Source organism: Oryctolagus cuniculus, chromosome 4, assembly GCF_051225735.1.
Source record: "Oryctolagus cuniculus isolate XC-2025 breed Fujian yellow rabbit chromosome 4, ASM5122573v1, whole genome shotgun sequence".
NCBI classification, from domain to species: domain Eukaryota; kingdom Metazoa; phylum Chordata; class Mammalia; order Lagomorpha; family Leporidae; genus Oryctolagus; species Oryctolagus cuniculus.
The window spans coordinates 118,217,485-118,243,755 of NC_142870.1; the positions used below are offsets into that span (position 1 = coordinate 118,217,485).

Sequence of the window (26,271 nt, forward strand, 5' to 3'; positions counted from 1 at the left end):
CCGACTTTAGGTATGGCCCTCCATGGTCCTGCATTTCTCACTCAGCCATTCTTTTAGCTTGAAATTGTTATGTCTATGTGAGAAAACAAAAAAGCATTTGAATCTGGGTGGTCTAGTCTTCAATAAACACACTTGCAAGGTCTCAGAGAATCAGATTTCTAGACCAAAAAGGCAAATGAATGATTCAAAAGTACAACCTATATAGTTTCTGTGTTTTGGCTGTTTTTATTGAGACATTTGTAAGTCTAAATTAGTTTTATCTCTCTTTCCTATATTATACTGACCCCAGGCTGTACACAATCTTGATGGCTAAATCAGTTTTTCAGGCCAAATAAAGGGCATGTCAGCACTTATTGAAAACTCTCATTTTCTGTTGCAGGAATTTTCTTTCTTTATTTATAAAACAGTAATTTACATATCACCTAAAGGCAACACTTCCCCATAAAATAAGTTTGCCAGTGAATTAATCATCTTGTCTCCGTAATCCGTGATTTTAACACATTATGCGTCAAATCCCCAGAGTGAGCGAAGCAGGAAAGGACCTGCGTAATTGTGGATTATGTACCTGTTCAGAGATACTTCAAAGAGTTCATTGAAAAGTAGAATTAAAAGTATGAGTTTTAGTGCAAAGAAATTTTAGTGCCAAACGTATTTTTAATAATGCAAGGAAAATGTATATTATGACAAAGATATTCTTGGATTTCAAAGTTTTTTCCACCCAAATAAATTCATACTTTTAATTCCCTTTTTCCACAATTTTTTGAAGTACCTACGCATGTTTGCTTTTAACTTTTTTGTTATAAAAGAAAAAACCAATAGAAATAAACAGAAAGAGAAACACAGTGGTATCTTCCATCTGCTAGTTAACCCCGCAATGCTGGTAACAGCCAGGGCTGGACAAGGCCAAAGCCAGGAGTTTAAAATTGCGGATGTGAGTGGCGGGGATCCAAGTACCTCAGGTATCACCTACTACCTCCCAGGGTGTGCATTAGCAGGAAACTGGACTAACAAGCAGAATCTGGACTCAAAACCAGCACTCTAGTGGACATGCGCTTCCCAAGCAGTGTCCTAATCACTGAACCTAATGCGTGACCCTCTCATATATGATTTAATGTGTTCAGTGAGAATCACACTAGAGAAAAATATAACAGAATGCAAAGATATTAAAAATCAGTTTCTCTTTCTATCACTAAACTTAATCCATGGCTATGAGAAAAGTAAAATCAAATACAACAATGAGGCAAAGGAATGTCATATTTAAAGAGGTTAAATAACTCCAAGGAAGAAATGATGACCTTCATTTTGCTCTTGACAGTCACAGAATATCCAGGTGACATGTGCTGAACTTAATTTATCCAACTATTTTTCAAATCATAAAAGGTAACTCTTGGCTGGCACCGCAGCTCAATAGGCTAATCCTCTGCCTGCAGCGCCAGATTCTGCGGTTCTAGTCTCGGTCAGGGCGCCAGATTCTACCCCGGTTGCTCCTCTTCCAGTCCAGCTCTCTACTGTGGCCCAGGAGTGCAGTGGAGGATGGTCCAAGTCCTTGGGCCCTGTACCCCATGGGAGACCAGGAGAAGTACCTGGCTCCTGGCTTCAGATCAGCGTGGTGCGCCGGCCACAGCATGCCGGCCACAGCATGCCAGCCACAGCGGCCATTGGGGGGTGAACCAACGGCAAAAGGAAGACCTTTCCTTCTCTCTCTCTCACTGTCCCCCCTGCCTGTAAAAAACAAAAAGGTAACTCTTGTCATCAAACACTCCTCACCATGGTCCTCTCCCAAACACACACACACACACACACACACACACACTGTTCATTCAGTGTTGACAACCTTCCTTTGTGTAAATGAGGAGTCCATGAGGGAGAGAGTACTCTTGCTTTCCTGTCCTACATAGACTTTATTGACAGCATGGTGTACACCGGAGTCCTGGGAGTAGGAAATACCTGAAGCTTTTCTCAGGGGATGAAAGACTCATTAAATTTTATATAGCCCACATCTCTTTCCACAAAACCTTCCAACTGCTTCCAATATCACCTTTCTACCACAGCCAGAAATAAGCAACGGGCGTTTGGTGATCATTAAGAAAGATGGCCTGCCTCCTGTAGTTCAGTCCTTAAGGACCTCATCAGATAAAGTGCAAGGCCTTTGTCATGCCCAGATGTGCTATCCTGACCACAGAGTAATTGTGATCCATCTTCAGTACCATGATGCCATAGGTGGAATCTTGGTGCAAAGATCATCCAGCCAGCACTCACATTTCTCTGTGAAAACTGATAGATACACCTTGATAAAGCTTCTATGAGAAAGGTGAAGAAATTCAATAGTAATTATCTCTTCTAAAGCCCAACTCTTTTAAACCAATATTAGGTTTTTGGCTTGGTTATTTTGAAACAATGTATTTTTAACCAGTTTTTTACTTAATTTTTTCTTTAAATTGATTTCAAAGTTAGAAAGGGAGAGAGAGGTAGAAAGAGAGAAAGAGAGGGAGGGAGGAGGGAAGGGGGGAAGGACAGAGAGGGACAGAGAGAGCCCACAGTGGCTCCTTTCTGGAGCCAAACTTGGAAACATGGATTCCAATTGAGGCCTCCCGTGTTGGCAGAAACCCAATAACTGAGCCTTCAGTGCTACTTCCCATGGTCTGAATTAGCAGAAAGCTGGAGTCAGGATCTGAATATAGAACCCAAGTACTCATGAAACATAGGTATCTTAACTGCACCTTAACTGCTAGTTTAAATACTCACTACAGTATAGATGTTTTGGCCTAGTCATTTTAATATAACAAGAAATAGATAACTTTGTTAATCTATGACATTTAGATTCTGATTTGTTTCTGCAAAGTTTTTTTTTTTTAAGGTTTACTTATTTATTTGAATGTTAGAGAGTTACATAGAGAGAGGAGAGGCAGAGAGAGAGAGAGAAAGAGAGAGAGAGGTCTTCCATCAGCTGGTTCACTCCCCAATTGGCAGCAATGGCCGGAGCTGTGCCCATCCAAAGCCAGGAGCCAGAAGCTTTCTTTGGGTCTTCCCATGTGAGTGCAGGGGCCCAAGCACTTGCGCCATCTTCCACTGCATTCCCAGGCCATAGCAGAGAGCTGGATCAGAAGTGGAGCAGCCAGGTCTCAAACCAGTGCCCATATGGGATGCTGATACTTCAGGTGGCAGCTTTACCCATTATGCCACAGTGCCGGCCCCCTCTCCAAAGTTTTTACTAAAGATATCTCTAGTCCAGATCTCAATTACCAGGGGCTTTTACTTTGTACAATATTTATGAATTTTTTCAACCGAAAGTTACCTCTATAGTAAGACAAAATAAAGATGTATGTTAGGAATGTGATCTGTGTTATACTTGAAGGGAATGTTGGATCTGTCTCCCAAATTTTCAGTTTGAACAAGTTTTAAAATATTATACATAATAGGATACTGAGAAATAGTTGTGAGTGGTGTAATGAAAAACTGCTTTCATAGACCATTTGGAATAACAATTGATTTCATTGCATTTCAACTATTACTTTTCCACATGTGTTATAGTTTATGGAATAACTATCACAGAATTTCAGAAAAAGCAAGTATGGTAGAGGTGAGTTCTGAGAGAATAAGTGTGCATTTGTTTTAACACCTGAAGGATATTGTAGTGTAATAAATAAAAGGGGGTTACATAGTGATATCTAGACACATGAAGTCTGACCTGATTGGGCATTGCCCAATTTCTCTAACTGTGCACTTAGCTTCAATCTATCCCTAATACCTGTTTTCTGCACACAGCCCATCTCATCTTTCATTCTCATTGTTGAATGAGGTCAGCTCAGTTTAGGGGGAAACTGATAATAAAAGTTGAAAGCTTAATAGCCATGTCAAAACAACTTTGCATCAAAATTGCACATCACGGTGGCATGTCGAAAAGCTCCCAGCAGCAAAAGGCTTTTGTCAAAGAAGTCACATAGGTCAAAAAAGTTCAATCAGAATGTCATGGGCACATTTAGGTTTTCATAGTCCAATCACAAAAGACCACAAGTTCCCAAGATGAATGGGAAACAAGATGTTATTGAATGGCACCAGCGAGGAATACAGCATGTATGGATGCTGTGAGGAGTAACAAGGTAGAATAATATTAATAATAATAATAACTGCAAGATGTCCGACAGTTGACGTGGACCGTGCTCCCCCAGGGGTTCTGAGATAGCCCCCACATATTTGGACAAGCCTTGGCCAGTGATCTGTCAACATTGGAGACCCCCTTGACTTGCATCCTCTGGTCTTTAACAAAAACTAGGAGGAAAGGAAAGCTAGGCATCAGAAATGTAAAGATAGGTGGCAGGCCTATTAATGGCTGTTCTGTACAGTGGTCAGCCCTCAAGGAGACCCAACAGGCCAGTCCACTGCAGTGGCTTTCAATGTGGTAAGCCTGGGCTTCAGCAGAAATCAACTTGTGAAGAGCCCTGGCATCTCTGCCAGCCAAGAGTTGGATCACTGGAAATGGACCTGCCCTGGAGTTGAAGGACTTCAGGTCAGAGCCACAGATCATATTGGCTCTAAGCTGAAAAGCCCTTCACTCAGCCCAGCTTCCAAAGTGACCACCGCAGCTGAGGGGACGGCCAAGTAGGGTCAGCAACATTGCAGGCAGAACTGTAGATTTCCTGTTAGAGATGCCACCTGCCTTCACCTGGCCAGCTCTTCTCCCAGGCCAGGTAGGTGATGGAGGTCTACAGGGTGCCTTCCCCAAGAAGGTTCACACCTCCCTTGGGATGTACCCTATGTGAAGAGATAGACAGGTCTGGGCATGTTAACTTACAAGGCCTAAAGCCCACCAGATTATTATCAAGCCCCTTCTGTCAGGTTCTATTTGCCTCTCAATCAGAAAATTTAGTTGTGGCTTAGACAGCACCTTTCTTGGGTCCTCTGATAATGACTCTGTCCTTTGTTCTAGACCCTGTCTAGCCCACTTGGGCCTCATTCCTTTGTAATAATAACCTCTACTCTAACATCAATGGCTCTGCTCCCAACCAGTGTGTACTGATGGTCCGCTCCTCTACTTAATATTGTATGATTATTTAGAATTTCTCTACAGACAAACCCCTCTACCTGCAAAAGTTGAGTGGCCTTTCTCCTGGTCTTGGCTGGGATCATATTTAAACCACGTCCATCAAACAATCCTCACAAGGGTCCAGAGACCACCCCCCATTTCCTCTCCTCTATGAAATCCTCTCATTACCTGGTTAATGCCACTCTCAGGATCATTGGTTGCTATTCTCACCCTGACTTGCATACTACAGTGTCTGTTTAAGTGTTTATAGCAGGTGATAATGGAATGAACCAATGCCTTCAGCAACCAGGCAGTCAGCCAGATGCTTCTCCATCCATACATGCCTGTCCCTGCAGAGCCCCAATAGACCCCCAGTGGGCCCCTGTAGACGACGTCCCCAGTCAGCAGGAAGTAGCCAGAGAGACTCATCGTCTCCCCCTTTCCTATCATCAAAAAGTCAGGATGGTAGCTTTGGGATCCGCAGCGAGGGAAGGCCTATACTTCTGGGAATGGAGAGTCCCTACCCGCACTTCTGGGGAAGAAAAGTCCTTGTCAAGGTCCCTGCGGGTGCCTAAAGGTCAACCAATGAGGATCAGACCTGCCTCAACTTTAACCCCCACCCTGTATCTATAAAAGGAGCCCTCCCAACCTCTGACGTGTGACTTCCCTGGCCCCCACTCTCTTGGCACTGGGGAACCTCGCCTGGGAGTGGAATCCCAAAATAAGCTTGTGAATTAATTTATTCGTCTGCCTGGGAAGATTTGTTACACACTGGACACCTTGCAATAATCAAGTAAACAATTCCTCAATCAGATTTTATAGCCTTAAATTGATAAGGGACTGACCACAGCATCTTCAAATACTCCTTTTATTAAAAGTTCTGTTTAGGCTTTTACAAACAGTATCATTTGCTACTCAACAAAAGGGTCTTAAAATATGACTCCTCCCCAAAGTGGCAATTCAAATGCATATCAAGCATAGAAATAAAGTGCTTAGTAAGGATGAAATGTAATACAATTTTCTGCTAAAGACTAAATCCCATTTTAAGCAAGTCTTAATGGTCATAGGGATAATTTTTTTCAGTAATAATATATTTTGCAAATGGTTCAATTTGAAATAAGGATAACTATGGATCTCACTTTCCTATCAGTAACAAAATATGTTAGAACAGCTCAGAGACCTTTTCCATGTATAGCTTCTATATCCCATGAATGAAGCCAATTCTGACTTCTGACTTTATCAATTATTTCGTATTTTAACTGTGAACACCAAAACATTGGTCTGAGAAATACGACACTTGATATGGCTTTTGGGGAAGGAAATATGACCTTTAAGGAATAGTTGGGATCTTTTTTAAAAGCATTTGAAATAAAAAGCTTTGCCTATATAGTGAATGAACACATGGGGACTCCTTGTTAATGTGTGCAGACAGTCCTATGATATACATAAGATTCTCCTCTGAGCTTTACTAACACTACAACTTTCTGTCTCTGAATATTCCATATCAGATTCCAGCAGAGGTAGGTTATTGTTAACTTCCCTCAAGGAGACCTAAGCTGCATCCTTAGTCTCATCACTAGCAGTGAAAAATACAATCCCCCAAATCAGAGGATCGTTACTATATTTATGATATTTTTGGAGATTATACTTTTACTTTATTTTTCTTATTTTTCCACATTTCTTTTTTTTTGGAGGGGTAATTAATATTTAGCATTGGTCCAGGTTATTATGGGCTGACAGCTTATATTCAAGGTTGCAGGTAGAGTAACCATGCACTCATGTTAATTAGTGGAGTGGTTGGACATGTGGTTGTGCTTCTTAATGTCACTATCTCTTATGTTCTGATGATGACCTCTTCTAGCTTCATCAGCTGTGGTTGGGAGTGGTTCTCCAATACAGCTTCTACATTTCAGTACATTCACTGGCTGAGTACATTGCTAGTGGAGCTGTGACTATCTATTGACACATTGGCCATATTCATGTTAGGAAACCCTGCAAATTTATTATGATCCTATAGTTTAGCTGAGCATACATAGTTAGAAAAGTAAAAGAGACATAAATACCTGGGTGACTTTCTCAAATCCCTAAAATGCACAATACTTCTGCATTAGAATCAACCTGTAACTTCAATTATGCCTGGATTACAAAGAACAAAAGAAATAAAGAGTGGATGGGTGCATGTTCAAGTCCCAGCTGCTCCACTTCCAATCCAGTTCCCTGCTAAAAGTAGCCTAAATTTTTTGGTCCCTACCACCCACATGGGAGACCAAGAAGAAGTTCTTGGCTCCTGGCTTCAGCTCAGCATAGCCCTGGCTATTGTGGCCATTTGAGGTATAGAAGCTCTCTCGCTCTCTCTCTCTCCTTCTTTAATTCTGTCAATCTTGAAAGAAAGAAAGAAAGAAAGAAAGAAAGAAAGAAAGAAAGAAAGAAAGAAAGAAAGAAAGAAAGAAAGAAAGAAAGAAAGAAAGAAAGAAAGAAAGAGGAAAAGAAAGGCAAGGGGGAGGGAGGGAGGGAAGAAGGGAGAAATAAAGAAGGAAGGAAAGATTAAGCATGTCACCAACTATAATCTGTTTCCTAGAGCTGGTTATGGACTCTACATCATTTAGCTTTTTATTTGGGTTTATTGTCAACACAATTTTCCATCAGGATTTTAATTCAAAGTCTAAAATCTGTGGAAAAGGATAAGTTATATTTTTGACAAAAATAGTTGCTAAGAATATAAATAATGACTATGTAGCTGCCCTGTAGCCACTGGGTTAAGACAGTTTTAACAATGATTAAACAGTCCCCTTTATCCTGTATTGATTTAGGATATACATAAATGAAGAAAAATCAACTTCAGATAGATAGATAGATGATAGATAGATAGATAGATAGATAGATCTCAAATGCAACACATACTATTTAATGAAATCATAGGATGGAGCTAGAGCTGTGGCGTAGCAGGTACAGCCCACCATCTGCAGCACCTGCATCCCATATGGGCACTGGTTGGAGTCCCATATGTTCCACTTCTGATCCAGCTCCTCCTGATATGCCTGGAAAAGCAGCAGAGGATGGCTCAAGTGCTCAGTCCCCTGTACCCTTGTGGGAGATCCAGAAGAGGCTCCTGGCTCCTGGCTTCAGCCTGGCCCAGTTCCTGCTGTTGTGGCCAACTGGGGAGTGAATCAACAGATGCTCTCTGTTTCTCCTGCTCTCTCTCTGTAATTCTGCCTTTCAAATGAATTAATAATTAAAAAATAAATTAACAATACAATATGACATATTTTATGGAAAAAAAGAGTCATCTTTATTTGTGACATTTGATTGGATAAGATAGCAACACACGAAAAATGAAGTTTATAACACTGAATTAAATGTGCCTTATACTGAACGTGTAGAGAAAACTATTAAAAAATCTGAAGCAAATTAAACATGGTTAAATTTAACTCAATACCTGCAGCAAAACACATTTGCACATTACAAAGATATGACACACAAATACCACACCTTCACACATATGTGCATTTCATATGCACACATCCAAACACAAACACACACATATACATCCCTTCAAAAAGCTTCACAGAGTTGTAGCAGAATACATTCCAGCACAATAAAGAGAGCTAGCATAGGGTTCTTTTATAAATGTGAGTTAATTACTTTTAGGGGGTGCTTGCTCCAAACACTTATAATAACAAGTTATATTTTCATTTTAATATCTCAAGAGTATTTTAATTATACTTTGCTAATCAAGTTAGAGTTGTTTTAATCTTATAATTATATTTGACCCTTTTCATATTACCTGATTCAATTTGTTTCTCATTTCATAAATATGTAAAATAGAAACCAGAAAAGTCTCATGTTTTTTGTACAGTAACAGACATGGTCACTGGTATAGATAGGGCAGGAATCCTGGTTTTTTGCAATACCTCTTCCTCTTTTATGTTTTTTTGACTCTTTTAATTTTTAAAAAATTAGAAAAATTGAATTGTTTATATGAAAAAAAAATTATTTATTTGAAAGACAGAGTGATGGGGTGGAGAGGGGGAGAGAGACAGTTCTATCTGGTGGTTTATTCCTTAAATGGCGGCAACAACCAGATCTGGGCCAAGTCAGAGGCAGTAGTAGGGAGCAGGACTGGAAGCAGAGCAGCAGGGACTCAAACCAGCTCCCATAAGAGATGCTGGCCAGGGCCAGCACTGTGGTGCAGTGGGTTAACGCCCTGGCCTGAAGCGCCGGCTTCCCATATGGGTGCTGGTTCTAGTCCCGGCTGCTCCTCTTCTGATCCAGCTCTCTGCTATGGCCTGGGAAAGCAGTAGAAGATGGCCCAAGTCCTTGGTCCCCTGTACCCGTGTGGGAGACCGGAAAAAGCTCCTGGCTCCTGGCTCCTGGCTTCAGATCCAGCCGTTGCGTCCAATTGGGGAGTGAACCATCGGGTGGATGATCTCTCTCTCTCTTTCTTTCTTTCTCTCTCTCTCTCTCTCTCTGCCTCTCCTCTCTCTGTGTAACTCTGACTTTCAAATAAATAAATAAAATCTTTTAAAAAGAGATGCTGGCGTCACTGGCAATGGCCTTATTCACTATGCCATAATGCTGGCTCCTATCATTTTCTTTTATGCAGTTCCAATTTAATATATAGAAAGGAGAGCTTTATAACCTTTTTCCTATTCTGCTTACAATTATATTCTTGAAGCTTATTGTTCATTGATTATATAGATTCGTGATTTACCAAACATATGACTAGTATGATCATTTAAACTGATTAACAATGTTTACTAAAATCTGAACTTCTGACATTTACAGCTTATTGTATGCTGACCCCAGACTAATATATCACTTATGTCTATAACACTCAAATTGAGTTGTTTTTGTTGCTTTTCTTTTTAGACATACTGTATATTTTCATATACAGAACCTTGTTTGAAGAAGCCTACTAGTCACTAGGCTTCTGACTCTTACCATCTTGATCACCTAGTGCTTATCATCTATTGTACCTCATTACAAGACAGCACATTTCACATGAAGATCATTTTTTGCATACACAACTAAGTTTTCTGCCTGGACTGTAATCTTGCTGAATAATTTCTATTTCACTTTTTTAAAAAAGGATGAGGTACTCTCTCCCTTCCCCCACATTATAAAACTCTGATCACACAAAGTCCCATCAAATATTAGCTGAGGGCAAGGTATTTTCAAAACATAAATTAGTGTGACTTTCAAAACACATAAATTAGAATCATGACCATTTTAGTCCTCCATTTATTCTCTATGTTCAGAAACAATAAAATTCAATGTATTTTTATTAGGATGAGATAGTATTTAAGAGACTATATACTATTTATTAAGTAAATGCTATGCGACAAACACTCGTGAGATTTCTTTCTTTCTTTCTTTCTTTCTTTCTTTCTTTCTTTCTTTCTTTCTTTCTTTCTTTCTTTTATTTTTTGACAGGCAGAGTAGACAGTGAGAGAGAGAGACAGAGAGAAAGGTCTTCCTTTGCCGTTGGTTCACCCTCCAATGGCTGCCGGGGCCGGCGCACCGTGCTGATCCGATGGTAGGAGCCAGGTGCTTCTCCTGGTCTCCCATGGGGTGCAGGGCCCAAGGACTTGGGCCATCCTCCACTGCACTCCCTGGCCACAGCAGAGAGCTGGCCTGGAAGAGGGGCAACTGGGACAGAATCCGGCGCCCTGACCAGGACTAGAACCCGGTGTTCCGGCGCCACAAGGTGGAGGATTAGCCTAGTGAGCCGCGATGTCGGCCGTGAAATATATTTCTTATAACATCTTGAAAGGAATTATACTCATTTTTGCAGTGATGGAAAGGGAGGTTTAATAGTCAGCTTCTTGTTACTATAATAAAATAAGTTAGGCTAATTTTATAAATAAGAATGTCTTATTTTGTCTCACAGTTCAGGAGGTTCAAGGTCTAGGGGCCTCATCTGGCAAAGGCCTTCTTATTAGCAGAATCCAAGACAGCACAGAGCATCACACGGCAAGAGACTGGACCCAGTGTGTTGGTCTAGGCCTGATCTCTGTCTCTCCTTCTATAAAGCCAATAGAACTCAATCACGAGGGCTCCACCCTAATGACTCTATCCAGAGTTTCCAGCTTCTTACTAACATTAGTATATGACTTGAAGGATTGAACTCTGACATGAGCTTGGGAGGGACATGCCAAATTCAAATTATTGCATCATGGATCTGAACATTTAGATGATAAGCTTCACACTTTGGAAGCAGGTAAGAGAGCTGGGATTCAAACTCAGAAGCACTGACTACATAACCTATACTACTTCTATCATAATATGTAAAGAGACATCATATGTCAAACCGGTAGTATCAAAGTATTTCCTTTATCCTGAAAAAAGGAAAAATACCTGCGTTTAAAGTAAACATTGACTTAAATAAATAGAATGAAAAGAATAATAATCTATCTTACTAATCAAGGAAATAGTTATATTTGAGAACTAAACATAGCTTCTTGAGAAGTAAGATTTTTTCATATTCACCTTTAAATTCTCAATTATTCTTCAGTTCTTATAGAGCAGAAATTTAAGAAAGAGAGACAAGAGAACAGAAATTGTTTATCTATCTTGGCACTGAACATTGAAACAAAGCCATGTGCTTATAGATCAAGTTTAATCCACATATGAGTTGCATCTTAAGTATCAATACAGTATGAGTTGTATCTTAAGATTTCCATAATCCTTACAAGCAAGGTGAAAGGGGCTAAATTACTGTGGTATTTTGATTTATCTGCATATATTACTTATCTAACACATGCTGTAAAAGCAGGTTACATTAGCTTGAACTCTCATGTGTTATCCAAGCAACTTTAGTTCTCATTTATAAGTGATTATTTCTCTTGAAATGCATATAACATCCTTTGTATCAAATTCATTTTGAATTTTTCAATGTAACTTGTTGACTTAAAATTAATATAGTTAACACTGTTAAATATGGGATGTATATACACTATTGACCAGCTGGAAAATTCATATAATCAGTGTGGTAAAAAAAGCAATCAATGTTAATTAGCAGAAACAAAATATATGAAATCATTAGAGTATATTAGAGGTTACCAAGACCTTGTGAAGAAATAAACAAAATAAGAATTCAAGCATTGCCAAGATTGTATATTATTATAACAAGATAGGATAAAAACACAGTGGGGGCTTTATTTTCCATTTTTTTGAAGATTAATAGCAAATGCACTGTGTCTTTTAACTCAATTTTTCCAAGAACTTTTTAAAAAAATAGTTATGTATTTGAAAGGCAGAGTGACAGGGAGAGAAGGGGAGAAGGGGAGAAGGGGAGAGAGGGAAAGAGAGAGAGAGAGAGAGAGAGAGAGAGAGAGAATCTTCCACCTAATAGTTTACTCCCCAGATACCCACAAAAGCCAGGGCTTGGCGAGGCCTAAGTCTGCAGCCTAGTACTCCATCCAGGTTGCCCATGTTGTTGGGAGACTTTAGCCATTACCTGCCTTCTTCCCAAGACTATTAGCAGGCAACTGCATCAGAAGTGGAGTAACCAGAACATGCAGTGTCCTAAGCAGCTGTGATACAATGCCTATTCCACATTGCAAGTTTTTATAAGCATTATATAGATTTCAGATAATCTGAAGCTGCCACTCCTGGTTGCCATGGAAATAGAATTCTCACCATATAATATTATTATAGGGAATAATCCATGTAAATGAATAAACGGTATTTAGAGATGAGGTCCAGTCCTATGATGATGGAAGATCTGGCATGAGATCTGAGAAATACTTTGCTACTGAAGGGGTGAAGATATAAGAGTATTAATAAGAATTACTAATAAAAGGGGTAGGGTATCCATTTGGGAAGTGAACCAACAGATATAGAATCTCTCTCTGATGTGGAATCTCTCTCTGATGTGGAATCTCTCGCTTTCTCTCTTTAACCCTACCTTAAAAAAGAAAGTTTATTTCGGTACATAAATATATTGATATAAATACACAACATTTTAAAAAGATTTATGTATTTATTTGAAAGGCAGAGTTATAAAGAGACAGGGAGAGAGAGAGAGAGAGAGAGAGAGAGATGACTTCCATCTACTGGTTCACTCTCCAGATGGCTGCAACAGCCAGTGCTGAGCCAGACCAAAGCCAGAAGTCAGGAGCTTCTTGCTGGTCTCCGATCTGGGTGACAAGGTCCCAAATACTTGGGCCATCTTTGGGTGTTTTCCCATGCATATTAGCAGGGAGCTGGATCAGAAGTGCAGCAGCCCTCAGGACATGAACTGGTACCCATATGAGATGCCAGTGTTGCAGACGGTGGCTTTACCTGCTATGCCACAATACTGGCCCCACATGCATAGCTTTTCAACAATAAACACGGTTCTTTTGAATATCCCTTGTATTTGAAAACATTTGCAGCCACAATATATTCTCTTATTTTAGGTATTTGGGTGATCCATCTTAACTTTCTAGATATTATTCCAAATCTGGATGCTGAACTCATATTCATTAGGTGTCTTATAGTGACTAAAATGCACGGCAGGGGCAGTCAGTGGGACACAGCAGGCAAAAATACTGCTTGGGATGCGCACATTCCATATTGGAGTGCTACTTAGAGTACCAGCTACTCTGCCAGCGATCCTGCTTTCTGCTAATGGACCTGGGAAGGGGAAAAGATGGGCCAAGTACTGGCGCCCCTGCTATCCACATGGAAGACACACAATGTGAAGAACCACAGTGGGGATGTGCTATTTATACACCAAGTAGAATAAAAATGGGCCTTGCTGTGAATTCAAACAGACCTTGTCTGAACCATTATCTTACTATTCATTTGGTGATATTAGTTTTGATTTTTAAAAATTAATACAAATTCTATCATTGTCTTGCTACCCATTTTAATACAAAAACATCAATACTACAAAACTGACTTTGAAAACACTCTTATGAGATTATCACCACTGTTTCTTCCTATTATATGGTATTTTCCTTTTCTTTTTGCTCTTTCTTTTTCTGTTTTTAGGTTTATTATTTATTTGAAAGGCAGAGTTACAGAAAGAGAAGGAGAGGTAGAGAGAAAGAGAGAAAGAGAATCTTCCATTTGTTGTTTCACTCCCCAAATAGCCACAACAGCCAGGGCTGGGCCAGGTCAAAGTCAGGAGTCAGGAGTTTAATCTGTGTACCCCATGTGAGTGTGAGAGCCCAAGCACTTGGACCATTTTCTGCAGCTTTCCCAAGCAAATCAGCAGAGAATTGGATTGGAAGTGCAGCAGCCGGGACTCGAACTGGCATCCCTATGGAATGCCAGCGCTGTAGGCAGTGGCTTAACCAGTGGATTTGAAAAGATCAGGAGAGGAAGAATGGGGTAGTTAATACTATTTTCACATACATTTTTATAAGATGAAGCTTCTGACAAAGAATGTGTATATACATATGTGTATTCATCTGTGTATGAGTACAAAGGTACTTTAAAAAGTTCATAAAGATTGAATTAAAAGATGAGCTTATTTGGCCATAAAAATCTGAAATTCAAGAATAGGAGGAACCTTCAAAAAGTTTGTGGAAAATGCATTTAATGAAAAAGCTGTGTCATTTCAAATTTTTTACACCAAAATTACCATATTTTTAATGTCCTTTTCCCCAAAACCTTTTGAAGTATCCTCGTATATATGTAATAAGCAGCTGAAAACTCACTGAATCTCAAAATACCTAATTAGAACCTCGGGCATCTCAAGACTCCATATGAAAAGCAACATATTAAATCAAAGATAATATCACTTTAGGAGCTTCTTATCTCCAATGGGTAACAAGAAAGACAATAACAAAAACAATGCTAAAATCACATGACAGTATTAATTTTCAAAGTGCTCATCCTAGAGATTCAGGAGGCTTACAATATTCTTTTATGTTGTTGCAAAGGTAAAAACAAAAATGATTAAATCCTTATAGAAAATCCTGAGATACCTCAGAACAGATCCATAGATGGAGAAGAATCTAAGCTAAGCTTTCATTTTATTGCTTCAAACTAGCCTAGGACATGTCATTTTTCTTACATTTGACAAGTCAGGATAAGTAAGAAATGTCAAGTGATAAGATGCAGATCTAGGTCATGCATATGGCACAGAAGGTTAAGTCATGCTTGGGATGCCTGAATGCCATATCAGAGTAAGAGTTCAAATCCAAGCTCCTCTGCTTCTGGTCCACCTTCCTGTTAATGGGCCTAGGAGGCAGCAAATAATGGCTCAAGTACTTGAGACCCTGATACTCAGGTGAGAGATTTGGATAGAGATCCTGGCTCCAGATTTAGGTCCAGCTCAGCCCTTGATATTGTGGGCATTTGGGGAGTGAACCAGCCAATGGAAGATCTCTCTTTCTCTCTCTCTCCCTCCCTCCCTCCCCATTTCCCTCCCTTTGTCTCTTTTACTCTTTCAAGTAGATGAAAATGAATAAACAAATAAGCATTAAATAAATGACTCAGATCTTCTTCTCTAGTAACTTGATGAATAAGAACAAGATCCAAAATATGGATGATATTTGCACCCAGTCTTTTGGAATTCTTTTACACAAGTGAAAGGAGGGGGCTGGAAGGAAGGACATCAGGTGTCCATATATGTGAAATGCACTTACAATGTACTGAGCACTCTATCAACTGTGAGGTATGTTCAGTGAATTTTAACTATTACTTAATCATAACTGTATGTAGAATAAAAATCCAAATTCATTGGGAAATTTTGACAAGTCTATAATCTATATGTATCTTAGATAACATTTACTTCAGGTATCTCATTAAAATTATGTTTATTGTATAGAGAGAAAAATCACTGGAAAATATCAATGTTTCTAGTCACACATTTAAGTATCTACATCAAAAATGCTCATTGGCATGTTTCTATAAATGCTCTAGAGATTGATAACAATGAAGTCACTCTGTAAAATCAACTTTTTGCACAGAATAAAGCAATGATACTCAGTGAGATCCGTAATTCTGCTCTACTTACTCACCTTCAAGAGATAAATAATCAGTTTACATTAGACATCAAAAATGGAAAGGGCAGCAGAAATTTGCAATCCAAGATCCCATAGAGTTTGTTCTTTACTTTCTTCAGACTCAGATGGTCCTACTCTGACTTTTCTAATGAAATAAACAAATTGTATTTCTTCCTTTCCCCAACCATTGACAGTTTTTTATAAAATTTTATAGTCTTTTTTATAGAACTTTATAATTTTCCATTTGTAGTCCTGATAGCCTTCAGGAGTTCAGCTTCTTTTTTTCTGATTTTAAACAAATCACTTTCCTTGAACCTACATCTATTTATAAACTGTAGTCTCCACTGCCTGATTTTTTTTTAACTGGTGTATCGATCACCTGCCTTAAATAAAAATCTAAAATGGACATTCATTAATAATACAGACTTTATGAAACATATCTAAAAATAGTCCCTAAGTACTAATGAAAAATAAACTGTTCTCTTTTCACTGTTTCATAACTTTTAGTAATGCATATTCATTTGCTATATTTGTTGGCAAATCACATTTCAAACTGTAAAGTATACAATACTTAGGTGTATTGCGGAGGGGTGTATGTGTGAGGTACACAAAGATACGTGAGAATATGTGCACATACATAATATAAACTTAATATGTATATCTGGTGCTATTGTTTCCTGCTTCTAGGGTACCAGACACAGAACTAATTATATTTATTGAATAATCTTCTTTGAAGGCAAATTGATACTACTTCTGTATTTTTATGTAAATTGTTTTAATATCCTTCTTTTCTAATTTTAATATCTCCACCAATTTTTGGGTAGATTTTTATTGATTAATTATTTTCATTATAGTTTGAATTTTTATGCTTCTTTGTGTGCAAAGATTTTAATGCCACAAATTGTAAATTTTATATTTCTCATGAACAGGATATTTTCATGGTCTAGCAAGTATCTTTGGAATTTATCTAGGATAAATTTATCAGGTATTGCTTTTATGATGTTAGTGGGTTTTAACCATCCCCTAGTCTGCAGCTATTTTTTCCCAGCCCTTCAAATTCTGTTATCTCCGATTGCCTGAAATGGTTCTTTCCCAGGAAAGAAACAGTGACTCACCCACTAGCCAGATTGAAAAATTTCATAATTAATGACATTGGTTAAACTTCTTCAAACTGTAGACTAAGTGCTGCTCTGGTCAAACCAAAGGTTCACATTCCCTGATTTCATTCTGATACAGTGACTGAACTTGAATTTAAATTCACCTCATCTCTTACAAGCATTTTTCCTTCTATTCAACAACAGCAAGAGTTTCCTCACAGGAAAGATAGAGGAAAAATACTTATCCACACAGAGACAACATGAAAAAAAAAAAAAGTGAGGTGGAGCTGGCACTGTGATGTGCGGTAAAGCTGCTGCCTACAGTGCCAGCATCCCATATGGGTGCTGGTTCGAGTCCCAGCTGCTCCACTTCCGATCCAGCTCCCTGCTATGGCCTGGGAAATCACTGGAGGATGGCTTTAGTCCTTACGCCCCTGCACCTGCGTGGGAGACCTGGAAGAAGCTCCTGGCTCCTGGCTTTGGATCAGCTCAGCTCTGGCTGTTGTGGCCAATTGGGGAGTGAACCATCGGATGGAAAACATCTCTCTCTCTCTCTCTGCTTTTGCTTCTTTGTAACTCTGACTTTCAAATAAGTAAGTAAATAAATAAATGTGAGGTAATAACTGAAGTTTTAAACAAATTTATGGAATAGAGTATGCAGTGGATTTCACAATTGCTATTCTTGAGTGTATTTAAATTCCTCTGCTGAACTCTAAGAATTACCAGAATCTAATTTTGCACCACAACCACCCCTTTCCTTGCTCCTTGTAATCTATTTCTTCCAATATTCCTGGGCCTATATGTTCTTGCTTTCTATGGCTTCATCCCATTCAGATCCTTCCAACTCTTATCATCTAACTCCAGTCATTACCTGTAAGGAGCAGAAAATCAAACAACTTCACCATAATATTAACAAAAATAATTAAGAGCCAAGTTGACTACAGGAGATCTGCATGGACTTGATAAGACCCACCCATGGCCTGTGCACACCCTCCTCAAGACCTTATTAACCCCACACTGACTTTCAAAAAATATATAAAACACAGACTGAGGAGGCCAGTGGAGACTGTAAACAGACTCTTCTGAGTGAGGCTGAGCAGAAGCTCTGGGTTAACCCACCACATTCAGATCTTCCTGTCAGAGTTCTTCCAGCCTGCCCTGTGCTCAATGGGGCGTTGAGGCTCTGCTCTCCCTGAGCAAAGACTCCGCCCCTTCGAAGCCAAACCACGCGCTGGACGCTGATCGCCCCTGGAGACCTGTGCTTTCTGGCTCAGAGGCACCACCCCTGCGGACACTGTACAACTCTGCTCTCTGTGGCTAAGACACTTCCTCAGGAGCACGGGGGGTACTTTGGGAACTCTGGGTGGTTGGTTTATCCAGTGTGTTGTGGTATACAAATTAAAACGTGTGATTTCCCTACTGCATAATAATAAAAGCCTTATTGAGACTAACACCGCCTCCATGCCATTACTACACTTGGGACATTACCTCTAAACATCTCTGATTGACCTAACTTCATTGATCCTTATCTTCTGAATTCCTGCTTATACATAATCTATATCACGTGATTTGGCAATTAATTTAGGACTATTTTTCACTGTCAGCTTTTCACCATGAACCATTTTATCTCCAAAAAGTTATGATCCAATTCACTGACATTTTCTATAAGAAATGTTTCATTAATATTTTGAGCTTTCTTCACTTCTCTAAACTATGGAAAAATATAGCATTTAAGAAACAGCTACTAGATTTGCAAACCATACATTTCATATTAGATATCTGATTGCCAGCATAAAGCATTTTATATCAGGTTTGACAGCTTATGTGCAAATTTTATGGAACTCATACACTTAATACAGATGTTTCTCATTATTCACAGATTCTACATTTGAGAATTTGCCTACTCATAATTTATTCATAACCTCAAAATCAATACTCATGGAAATTCAGCAGAAGTTAAACAAGAAGTCGTTCTACCTTCTTGTTTCAACTGGCATACTATAAAAAAGAATTCTTTCTGCAGTCTTTGTTCAGGATTTATTTATCTGAAAAGCGGAGTGAAAGAGAAACATGGAGAGACATGTTCCATCTGCTGGTTAACTCTGCAAATGACCACAACAGCCAGGTCTGGGCCAAGCCAAAGCCAGGAGCCAGGAAATTCATTCAGGTCTCCCATGTTGGTGGCAGGAACACAAGCACTTGAGCCATCTTCTTCTGCCTTCCAGGGCACATTAGTAGGACACTGGATCAGAAGTAGATCAGCTGGGACTTGAACCAGCACTCTGATACAGGATACTGTTGTCACGAGCAGCATTTTAACTTGCTGTGCCACGTGGCGGCTAGCTCCTTTACAGTTCTCTTAATGCCACAGGTGTGTTTGGCATTTTTGTGCTTGTTACGGATTTCACTACTTAAACTGACTCACAATCACAATGTTTGTCTAGTGTCCTAAGCACAAGAATACTGTGATGTGCCTTGTGGAGAAACTAGATGTGTTATCTAAGTTTCACTGAGGAATTAGTAAGTGCTGCTGGCTCTAAGTTCGATGTTAATAAAGCAGCAATGTAAATTGAATAAGATGTCTTTAAGTGAAAATGCACATAAAAAGGTAATGTATTTGGTGGATGAAAATGCCATGACCAGTGGCACCTAGAAACAGCCTTGTTTTCTCCTGGGAGAAAAGGTTCAGTGTTCCCCATTCCCAGTGGTTCACAGTGACTTCATAAAATACAACTATCATAAATTAACAATTAGAGTAGCTAGTGTCTTATCTTTACATTATTAGTAAGGAACATAAAAAGAATTTTAAGGCTCTCAATAAAATAAAATAAACAAACACACATATAAATAAATCACTCCATTTTAAGTGTGCATCTGGATAATTTAGATAATTCTTTTGAATTGCTAAATACTTTTTTCTTCATATATAGATGAAATCTTGGTTTCAACTTCCAAGTGGAATTTTAAGTGTTGTATTCTTTATTATACAAGTATATGTGAGATGATTTATAATTTCAACTAAGCTAAGTTAAAGAGAAGATAATTAAATTTTTGTTTTGTCTGGCAACAGTCTTGAATGGTATTTTATAATTATCTACAGATATACAGATATAAAACTTTATGGAACAAAAAATCTGATCAAAATGATTATTATTTGTGAAAAGAATTATTTATTAACTTGAAAGAGAGATAGCTAAAGCTGCCATGTACTAGTTAACTTCCCAAGTGCCTGCAATAGCCCCTCGCCTGGGGCTGAAACTGGAAGCCAGGTATTCAATCCAGATAACCCTCATGGATGGAGGGAACCCAGTTACTTTCTTGATAAGCTTTATTTATTTATTTGTTCAGAAGGCAGAGAGACACAGAAAAGTGGAAAAACAGAGAGACAGAGAGAGGAGGATAGAGGGAAGCAGAGAAAGATCTTCATCCATTGGTTCACTCTCACAATGGTCACAGTGACTCGCACTGGCCCAGCCCAAAGCCAAGACATCTTGGTCTCCTCCATGGGTTGCAGAGGCCCAAATACTTGGGCCCTCGTTTGCTGCTTTCCCTAGTTCAATAACAGGAAGCTGGACTGCAAGCAGAGCAGTCAGGGCTGAAATTAGCACTCTGATAAGGGATGCCCATGTCACTAGCTGTGGCTTGAATCCCTGTGCTGGCCCGAGGATCCCAACTACTTGAGATATCAGCACTGTCACAAAGTCTGCATTATCAGGAAACAGGTGCTCACGCTAGGAATTGAACTCTGGTACACCAGCTTGGGACACAGTCATCTTAACTGGCATCTTCATCACTAACTAAATGCTGGTCTCTTTTTTTAAGGATGAAGAACTGAAATGAATAGATAATTTTCAAATGGAAGGAAGCTTCTAATTCTATTATTATAGACATGTTTATTTTACATCATTTCAAATGATCAGGATGAAGAGCAGCTAAACCAGATTCTCAATCATATCAATCACTTACTTAAATCATCTTCTTTTAAATAGTAGATTATTGTTACATGAGAAGACATATTTAAAGTTAAGAATATAGAGACTATGAAAACAGCATGCTGTTTTTACTTTATTATTGGCGATACATTCTACCTATTTATAAGTGTGTGGGTAGAGATGTTTGTGACTGTACATGATGCTAAATAGACACTTTATGCTAAATATTAATTATTGTTGCATGCTATACATGAAAATCTCATTCAATTAAAAATATTTACCAGAGGCCGGCATTATAGCATAGTAGGCCAAGCCTCTGCCTGAGGCACCAGCATCTCACTTCAGCATGGGTCCGTATCCCAGCTGCTCCTTCCTCTTCAGATTCTGCTCTCTGCTTATGGCCTGGGAAAGCAGTGGAAAATAGCCCACATGCTTGAGCCCCTGCACCCACATGGGAGACCCAGAAGAAGTTCCCGGCTCCTGGCTTCAGATTGTTCCAGCTCTGGTTGTTGAGGTCATTTGGGGAGTGAACCATTGGATGGAAGACCTTTCTCTCTGTCTCTCCCTCTCTCTATAACTCTATTTCTCAAATAAATAAATATAATCTTAAAAAAGATAAAAAGATATCTTAAAAAACCCAATTTAAGAAACAAGGATGCAAAAATGAGTTAGACATGGTCTTAGTTCCTTAAGGCTTTAATAGATTGTAAGAAATAATAATAAGTATGAAATTATAAAATGTGATATTTTAATGCTAATGACTTTATGGAAAATGACAGAAGTTTCTAAACTCAACCTAGGGAATAGGTATACCTATAGTAGGTTTTAAATATCAGTAGGGTGGAGCCAGTGTTGTGGCATAGTGGGTTAAGCTGCTGCCTGCAGTGCAGCCAACCCATATGGGTGCCGGCTCAAGACTGGGCCGCTCCACTTCCATCCAGCTCTCTGCTATCACCTGGGGAAGCAAGCTACTAGGCAATGAAGACAGAGAAGCCTTAAATAAGTATGACCAACTACAATAAGCCAGTGTAAATGGCTAGATAGTATATGACATCTATTATATAACATTCTTCATTTTTGATTTTCTTGTTTGTGTGCGTGGTGGGGCTGTAAAAGATTAATAGTTTGCGAGAGTTCAGGGAAAGAAGGAAGGTTGACTAGATGAAATAAAGTGTATTTTTAGTGAAACTAGTCTCTATTACAATATAATGATGGAATGATGACATTATGCATTTGCAAAACTCATACATCATTATAACACAATAAATGTTAATAAATGCAAACTAAAAAATCACTTAGGAATTTTGGAGATTCAAGGAAGGAATGCAAATGATTACAGGAGAATCAAATTATATTAAAATATATGAAACTAATTCATCAAAGGGAGTAAGGAGAAAGGTGTTGATCTAATATAGAAATCTGTGAAGTCTATATGATCAAAGACAAAAGAAATTGCACATAAAGACTAAGATTATATTCTAGTTGACGAAATTATTTCCTGTGAATGAAGGGCATTAAAAATTTAAGATTTCTACCTATGTACACTGGAATAGAAGAACTAAGGAAATGTATGAGAGATGCTGGGAGTCAGATTTCTCACTGTTGGAGCCGGAATTTACAGATAATCAAAGAAGGAAGTTGGAGTGAATCACATAATGGATTAGTTTGTGACTTCAGTATGAACTCTTGTTTTGTTTAACATACATAGATGGCTCCATATACAAATATTTATAGAAGCTTGTATATACTTAAATATATGCACATATGCTTCCTTCCTGTCATCAGAGAGGGCCTGGAACAGCACTAGATTCTAAGTAATATATCTTCCAGGGGCACGAAAAACATACAATGAGATGAGACAATTGTGATGCACCAGAAAATATAAGAAAACCAAACACAGATGGGAATATGCTTCAGGGTCACACTGAGGGAGTTAAGTGAAAGATGATCCTGATGACCAAAGCTGGAAAAATTTTTAAACAACAAATAAATGAAATTAATAGAGTAGAAAACAATCCTATGTACAAAATAACTATTCACTATCTGCAGTCTACACTGACATTTAAAAAATGAATAAATACATAAATGAAAGAGATGAGACCAACTCTTGCATAAGAATTCCAAACAATTTTCATGTGTTCATTGAGCATAGTGATTTTCTTCAAATAGTGCATTATGGAAAGGGGATGAAAAGAGCCAGTTAAAAGAGAAACCTGAGAATCAGTAGCTCAGTCGGTCAAAATCTAGTGATAGGAGCCGGCGCTGTGGTTTAGTGGGTAAAGTTGCCGCTTGCAGTGCTGGCATCCCAAATGGGTGCTGGTTCAAGTCCCAGCTGCCCCACTTCTGATCTAGCTCTCTGCTATGGCTTGGGAAAGCAGTGGAAGATGGACCAAGTCCTTGGACCTCTGGAAGCTCCTGGCTCCCGGCTCCTTGCTCCTGGCTCCAGGCTCCTGGCTCCTGGCCAATGGGGAGTGACCAGCAGATGTAAGACTCTCTCTGTCTTTCCTCTCTTTGTGTAACTCTGACTTTCAAATAAATAAATAAATAAATAACTCTTTAAAAAAATCTACAGGGGCCGGCACTGTGGTACAGTGAGTTAAAGTCCCAGCCTGCAGCACCAGCATCTCATATGGATGTTGGTTTTAGTTCCGGCTCTCCTCTTCCAATCCAGCTCTCTGCTATGGCCTGGGAGGGCAGTGGAGGATAACCCAAGTCCTTGGGCCCTTACACCCATGTGAGAGTCCCAGAGGAAGCTCCTGGCTTCTGGCTTCAGATCAGCTCAACTCTGGCCATTGTGGAATGGCCAGACCAGTGGAATGGAGGACCTCTTTCTCTCTCTCTGGCTCTACCTCTCTCTGTATCTTTGTCTTTCAAATAAATAAAAAAAATTTACAGTGATAAATTGTGTTGATATTTAGCCATGCTACAAAGAGATGCAAATGGAAATTTACCTTTTTTATTTTTCTCCCAAGTAGCTATAATCCCAGTTTAGCCATGAGAAAGGTATTATAACAAATCCAATAGAGAGGTAGCCTACAAATCCTTTACCACCTACTTCTAAAACTGTCAAGGCCATTAAATTAAAGGAAAACTAGGGAAATTGTCACAGCAAAAAGAGCTTAAAAAGACGTGACAAGGTGGTGCATGTTTGGCCAAGCTGTTAAGACACCCTGGAGATGCCTCACTCTCATATTGGAGAGGTTCTTTCAAGTCCTGGCTAGTGTACTTTGGATCTAGTTTCCTGTTAATGTGCACCCTGAGAGGAAGCCGAAGATGGTTCAAGAACTTGAGTCTTTGCCATCCGTATTAAGCTCCAGGCTCCTGGATTCAGCCTAGCTCACCCTGGCTGTTGCAGACATTAGGAGAATGAACCAGTGATAGATATCTCTCTCTCTCTCTCTCTCTCTCTTTTTCTCCTCCTCCTCTCTCTCTCTCCATCTCCATCTCACAAATAAAATAAATAAATTTTTTAAAAAAATTAGAAAGGAGACACAACAAGTAAATGTAATGTGATATTATGAATGAGTTCCTGGGATGGGAAAATACATTAGATAAAAACTAAGAAATCTCAAAAAATAAACCTAGACTTTACTTAATAATAATATAGTAGTATTAGTTGATTAACTGTAGCAGGTATACCATGCTAATGTAGAACTTTAATAATAGAAGAACTGAGTAACAAACTATTTGGGAACTCTCTGTACAAGCATTTAAATTTTTCTATAAAACAAAGGGCTCTGACAAAAAATCTATTTTTAGGGCCAGCGCCATGGCTCAATAGGCTAATCCTCCACCTGCGGCGCCGGCACACCGGGTTCCAGTCCCATCAGGACGCCAGATTCTGTCCCGGTTGCTCCTCTTCCAGTCCAGCCCTCTGCTGTGGCCCAGGAGTGCAGTGGAGGATGGCCCAAGTCCTTGGGCCCTGCACCCCATGGGAGACCAGGAGAAGCACCTGGCTCCTGGCTTCAGATCAGTGCGGTGCACTGGCCACAGCGGCCATTGGAGGGTGAACCAACGGCAAAGGAAGACCTTTCTCTGTCTCTCTCTCTCACTGTCCACTCTGCCTGTCAAAAGAAAAGAAAAAAAAAAGAATCTATTTTTAAAAAATAGTAAGGTTTTCTTACAGAAAGGTGGTATAAGGATTGTAGGTGGAGAGGACAATATGAAAACAGTCACAAATTGAAGAAATAGTAAAGAAGGGCTTCACATTTTAAGTTGAGGGTGAATAGCATGGGAATCAAAGACTGGTGAGAGAGACAAGAAAAAAAAAGCCCCTCTACTACTGTTAGCTTGGAGTGACTAGCAACAGCAGGTAATCCATAATGCTCTTTACTTTAATAATAAATGATTCACAGAACATCAGCATCAGACAGTTCCTTCCTGACATGATGGAGTAAAACACGAATATGGGGGGTAATGTAAGTTACCACGGAGACTGTGGCGTACACCTGGTGGCTGATCACCAAGCTGCAGAACCTGAATGACGCCTACGGGCTGCCCAGCAACTTCTTTGAGATCCACGTGAGCAACCCACAGACCGTGGGGGTCGGCTGGGGCCGCTTCACCACCTACGAATCAGAGTCAGGACAAATCTTCCAATTTTCTAGCTGAAGGAATCTACCATTAGAAGATACAGTGACTTTGAACGGCTGCGAAGTGAATTAGAGAGAGAGCACGGTTGTAGTTCCCCCACTCCCTGGGAAAGCGTTTTTGTGCCAACTTCCGTTTAGAGGAGATGATGGAATATTTGATGACAATTCTATTGAGGAAAGGAAGCAAGGACTGGAGCAGTTATAAACAAGGTCGCCGGTCATCCTCTGGCACAGGATGAACGTTGTCTTCACATGTTTTTATAGGATGAAATCATAGGTAAAAGCTATACTCCCTCTAAAATAAGGCATGCCTGAAATTTGGTGAGAAGGGGCAAGAATGTGACCATTCGTGATTCACGGGCACCAGGGAAGAAGTTCTAACTAACTTCAGCATGCTGCACGGAAACTGGTAGAACATGCCTTCAGTATACTAACACTCATGTGCTCAGTTTTGTTTCCTTTTGTTTTGGCAGTTGACAAGAAGTTAATTTGCTTTAGTGAAAATCCCTCATCCCCGCCTTTCTCTATAAATGACTCTTCCTTGTTGTTTTAATGTGGTGCACACTATAGCCTCACCAGCCTTCCAGTACAATCTGCAGTGTCCTAACTAAAGTTACTTTGTCTTATTTGCACAGCTTTTGTGTCATGTTTGCTTCTTGAATCTGATGAACTAGAATATTTTTC

At 39.4% G+C, this 26,271-nt stretch overlaps 1 pseudogene; it reads left to right on the top strand.

Moving 5' to 3' along the window:
• Positions 1-874: 874 nt before the first annotated feature.
• Positions 875-26,271, top strand: LOC100351766 (sorting nexin-3 pseudogene; annotated as a pseudogene).